Consider the following 6,200-nt stretch of genomic DNA (forward strand, 5'->3'; position numbering starts at 1 on the left):
TCTTTCAAGAATAGGCTGCTTTGCTAAAGCTGGTTTGCAGAGGGTTTCTCTTACTTTCAACCCAAAGTAACTCAGCTAAGGTACTACACCCTTAGGGAATGTGTTTTTGTGTTTAGGAGTTTCATCATCACTAAACTGAGGGATCCTGAAGCCTTCTTCAGGCCTATAATTCCTGGAGACTGCTTTAGGCCCCAGGCCAACTCCCTGAGAGCTGCTCCCTGTTCCCAGGTCTCCACTAATTATCTCACAGATCTGCTGCTTCCGTCCACTGTTCTTTTTTTTTTCCCCCGAGACAGTCTTGCCCTCTCACCCAGGCTAGAGAGTGCAGTGGCACGATCTCGGCTCACTGCAACCTCCGCATCCTGGTTCAAGCGATTCTCCTGCCTCAGCCTCCAGAGTAGCTGGGATTACAGGCACACGTCACCCTGCCCGGCTAATTTTTGTATTCTTAGTAAAGAAGGGGTTTCACCATGTTGGCCAAGCTGGTCTCGAACTCTTGACCTCGTAATCCACCTGCCTCAGCCTCTCAAAGTGCTGGGATTACAGGTGTGAGCCACTGCACCCAGCCCGTCCACTGTTCTTAGGAAGTTTTCTTCTTCATGGCCTACTTTGGAACAGAACAAGGGTTCCTAGCTGCTGCCTCCTCTGTTTTGTTTTGAGATGCGCACAATTCCTTTTGAGGAATTTTTTAAAATTTCATTTAGACAGCTGATTAAAAACAGGGAGTCACCCAGTGGATTTTTTAAGACCTGGGAGGAAAATAACAGAAAGTGAGATTGGTGTTTAGAGTTAAAACACTCTAAGATCCTTATGTTGTTTGACAGGAGGATAGTAACACAGATTAATAGACTTTGTTAAATATGCATGTTAAAAATTTCAGGGCAGGGCTGGGCATGATGGCTTATGCTTGTAATTCCAGTGACTCAAGAGGCCAAGGCAGAAGGATCCTTTCAGGCCAGGAGTTTGGAGATCAGCCTGGACAATATGACAAGACCCCATTTCTACAAACATTTTTTTAAAATTAGCCAAGCATGGTGGTGTGAGCCTGTAGTCCCAGCTACTCAGAATGCTAAGGCAGGAGGATTACTTGAGCCCAGGAGTTCAAGGATGCAGTGAGCCATGACTGTGCCAGTGCATTCCAGCCTGGGTGACAGAGTGAGACCCTGACTTTAAAAAAAAAAAAAAAAGAAAAAAAAGGAGGGGGACCACTAAACAAAATGAAATAGAATATATAATTTAAATATTTGGCTTAGTGCATGTTAAGCCAGAAAACTAGGAAGTCTCTTCAATGATTATAAACATCTCTGGCCTCTTATAGCCATATGGCTGACATAGCAGAAAATGAGCTGCAGTTATGGTCCTACAGCTTGCTGAATTTCACCATAGGTTTGCAGGCTTGTGGATTGCTTGTGTGAATTTAGGACATTTATTTGGCCAAGAGTGGGAAATTTATAGTTGGAGTAGTAAGATTTGGGAGGATTTCAAGCACCCTGATCCTGTAATCCCCAGCTCCTTCTCTCTGATGAAATCGTTTCTGACATGAAGACACTTGGATGACTTCATCTGAGGTAGCTAACTTGCAAGGGGGTGCAAGCTCTCTTTGTGCCCCACACCTACCACTTCTCTTACTCATACATGCTGTTCCATGCTTTCATACCTATGCATCTTCTGTTCCTTGTCCTTGTTCTTAAAGTAGACTGTCTGCTCCTGTTGAAATCTTATTTTTACTTTAAAACCTTGTTCTGGGATCAGTTCCTTTGGGAATTGCTCCTGATCTCCACAGAAGAATTAATTACTCCTTCCACTCTATACCATATCCATGTATACACACCATTTTATTGCCGGATGTCATGGTATTCTTTGCATTTATTTACTTTTAAAATAAAAATGTCACGTGGAAGGGGGAATTTGCTTTTTCCATGGTGCTCCAGAGGGAAAAGCCAGGCCCAAAGAATATAAGTAACAAGGAAGTACATTTTAGCTTAACTTAAGGGAGAACATTCTTATCATTGGAGCTTCACAAATGGCACAAGCTGTTTAGAGGTGGTAAGCTTCTGCTTAATGACATTTTTAAAAATTGTGCATTCATTTGATAAGATTGCTTAGAAAGGATATGGTATGGCTTACAATATGTACATGATCAAGTCTTTGCCTGTTGCTCTGAACTCTTCTCAGTTCCTTCCACTCCAGCCATGCTGGCCTTCTTGCTCTTCCTGAAGTGGGACAAACCCATTGCCTCCCCTGGACCTGATGCTACCTCTGCCTGGAATGTTCTTCCTCCAGATTTTCTTGTGGATTTTCCTTCTTACCAGCAGATCTCTGCTTGAGTGTAAACTCCAAAGAAAGGGCTCTTTTGATCACTCTGTCTTTACCAGTCTGTTCCCCACTCCCCATATTCTTGCCCTCTCCACTTAATTTGTTAATGTTCTGCACAAAATCTGTCAATATCTGAAATCGTAAGTTTTGTTTACTTATTACCTATCTTCTATATTACAGTGCATGTTCCAAGATGAAAGGGATCTTACCTTTTTTATTCATTCCTGTGTCCTTATAAACTGTACTTGAAAACAGTTTCTAGCACCATAGTAGTTGCCAAAAAATGTTTTGTTGAATGTATAAAGTTTTTATAATAACTCATTAATAACCAACTGGTTAGTTGGCTCTTACATCCTTTTCCCAATTTGGCTGAAAATGAATTCCTTCCCTCCATCAAATCCCAGATGTTATTCCATCCCAACAATCAGTTTTATAAAACAGATAGTTGATGCATGATGGTACTTGCATGTCCTCTGAAAATACCCACCAATACCCAAATATCTCTGTAACGTGTGTGTGCTTGAAATTGTACCTTTAGAGATTTACTTCTTTGTATAATCAAAGAATTATAGTCTTAGAGTCCTGTAATAAATTGTTGGAGTGGAGGTCATAAACTGGTTTGTTAGATTTTATATTTAAATAAAAATATGCCTGTTAGAGGACGTGTTCATAATATATTGTCTGGAAAAATTTTGAAAAGAGACAAGTGTTCTGGGAAGGTAGGTAGGAAAGCACTGAGTCCTCAGTTCTGGAAATGGTGGCATGGTACTTCTCTATCAAGGCCAGTTCATAGAAAACTGTATTATAACATGACTTAGAGTGAGATTTAAATGACTGATTATGTAAATTAGTGGTCTGTTACCCTGTCTAGAAGCAGCTGAAATTTTAGATGATAAATTAGTACATTTACTATGGATAACAGTATGGAGATTCCTTAAAAAACTAAAAATGGGCTGGGTGTGGTCAATCATGTCTGTAACCCCATCACTTTGGAAGACTGAGGCAGGAGGATCACTAGAGCCCAGGAATTTGAGACCAGCCTGGGCAACATAGCGAGATCTCATCTCTACAAAAAATAAAACAAAAATTAGCTGGGCACAGTGGTGCCTGTAGTCCCAGCTACTAGGGAAGCTGAGGTGGGAGGACTGTCTGAACCAAGGGAGTCAAGGCTGCAGACAGCTATGACCATGCCACTGCACTTCAGCCTAAGCAACAGAGCTAGACCCTGTCTGTTAAAAAAATAAATAAATAAAACCCCAAAAAAACTAAAAATAGAAGTACCCTATGATCCAGCAGTCCTATTGCTAGGAATATACTTAAAAGAAAGGAAATCAGTATATTGAAGAGATACCTGTACTCTCATGTTTGCTGCAGCACCATTCACAATAGCCAAGATTTGGAAGCAACTTGAGTGTACACTAACAGACAAATGGATAAAGAAAATGTGGTACAGGCTGGGTGCGGTGGCTCATGCCTATAATCCCAGCACTTTGGGAGGCTGAGGCGGGTGGATCACGAGGTCAGGAGCTTGAGACCAGCCTGGCCAAGATGGTGAAACCTTGTCTCTACTAAAAATACAAAAATTAGCTGGGTGTGGTGGCGGGCACCTGTAATCCCAGCTACTAAGGGAGACTGAGGCAGGAGAATCGCTTGAACCCAGGAAGCGGAGGTTGCAGTGAGCCGAGATTGCAGCACTGCACCACTCCAGCCTGGGCAACAGAGCAAGACTCCATCTCAAAAAAAGAAAAAAGAAAAAAGAAAATGTGGTACATATATGGAATGAAGGACTATTCGGTCACAAAAAGAATGAGATCCTGTCATTTGCAACAACATGGATGGAACTGGAGGACATTATGTTAACTGAAATAAGCCAGGCACAGAAAAACTTTGCATGTTCTCTCTCATTTATGGGAGCTAAAAATTAAAACAATTGAACTCATGGAGATAGAGAGTAAAATGATGGTTACCAGAGGCTAGGAAAGGTAGTAGAGAGGGACAGAAGAGGGGCAGAAATGGTTAATGGGTACAAAAATATAGTTAGAATGAATAAAATCTAGTATTTGATAGCACAATAGGGTGACTACAGGCAACAATAACTTATTGTACACATGTAATCCCAGCACTTTGGGAGGTCAAGGCGGGTGGATTACAAGGTCAGGAGTTCGATACCTGCCTGACCAACATGGTGAAACCCCATCTGTACTAAAAATACAAAAATTAGCCAGGCATGGTGGTGCGTGCCTGTAACCCCAGCTATTCAGGAGGCTGAGGCAGGAGAATCGCTTGAACTCAGGAGGCAAAGGTTGCAGTGAGCCAAGATCACACCATGGCACTCCAGCCTGGGCAACAGAGCGAGACTCCGTCTCAAAAACAAACAAACAAACAAAAAATACTAATAGAGTATAATTGGAATGTTTGCAACACAAAAATATAATAAATGTCTAAGGTGATGAATATCCCATTCACCCTGATGTGATTGTTACACATTGCTTGCCTGTATCAAAATATCTCATATACCCCATAAATATGTCTATTATGTACCATAAAAATTAAAAATAAAATTTTTTTTAATAAAAAGAAATTTTAGATAGAAAACAAGACCCAATCTTGGCCAAGGGAACCTCAGAAAAACCTTAAAAACTGAATTCCAGGCCAAGATGGGAAGAGAGGTCAGACACACCTCTATACCTTCTCCCTTTTAGAGTTGAGGCACAACTGACCACCATTAAGGTTAAACTAGAGATCATAAGACTGACAAAACACTCTGTGGCAATATGATACCATACTATAAACAAGACCTAGGCTGGGCGCGGTGGCTTACGCCTGTAATCCCAGCACTGTGGGAAGCTGAGGCAGGTAGATCACGAGGTCAGGAGCTCGAGACCAGCCTGGCCAATATGGTGAAACCCCATCTCTACTAAAAATACAAAAATTAGCTGGGCGAGATGACGCGTGCCTGTAGTCCCAGCTACTTGGGAGGCTGAATTGCTTGAACCAGGGAGACGGAGGTTGCAGTGAGCTGAGATCACGCCACTGCACTCCAGCCTGGGCGACAGAGTGAGACTCCATCTCAAAATAAATAAATAAGTACAAATAAACAAGACCTATGGCCATGCAAGGCAAGGATTAAGTCATGCCCTACAAACCATAAAATCTCATTAAATGGTTTTTTATGTGCAATGGTATAATGTGCCTTACTTTCCAACCTGACTGGTGTAGCATCACATGACAGATAGCAGACTCCCTTTTCTTAAGCATTCCCTTCTACTGACTTCAAGTCTTTAGATAAAGCTTAACACTGTTTTTTGTTTGTTTGTTTGTTTTTGAGACAAGGTCTTAGTCTGTCGCCCAGGCTGGAGTGCAGTGGCACCATCTCAGCTCACTGCAACTTCTGCCTCCCGGGTTCAAGTGATTCTCCTGCCTCAGCCTCCCTAGTAGCTGGGATTGCCAGCTGGCATCCACCACCGTGCTCAGCGAAGTTTTGTATTTTCAGTAGAGATGGGGTTTTACCATGTTGGCCAGGCTGGTCTTGAACTCCCGACCTCAGGTGATCCACCCGCCTTCGCCTCCCAAAGTGCTTCAGCCATTGCACCTGGCCTGTGTTTTTGTTTTTGTTTGTTTTTGAGACAGGGTCTTGCTCATCCAGGCATGAGTGCTGTGGCATGATCATGGCTCAGTGCAGCCTCTGGGGCTCAAGATCCTCCCACCTCAGCCTCTCAAGTAGCCTGGGACTACAGGCAGATGCCATCATATACAGTTAATTAAAATGGTTTGTAGAAATGAGGCCTCACTATGTTGCCCACGCTGGTCTCAGATTTCTGGACTCAAGCAATCTTCCCACCTAGGCCTCCCAAGATGCTGGGATTATAGGCAGGAGCCACCTC

The sequence above is a fragment of the Macaca nemestrina genome, chromosome 1 (assembly GCF_043159975.1).
Source record: "Macaca nemestrina isolate mMacNem1 chromosome 1, mMacNem.hap1, whole genome shotgun sequence".
In the NCBI taxonomy this organism is placed as follows: domain Eukaryota; kingdom Metazoa; phylum Chordata; class Mammalia; order Primates; family Cercopithecidae; genus Macaca; species Macaca nemestrina.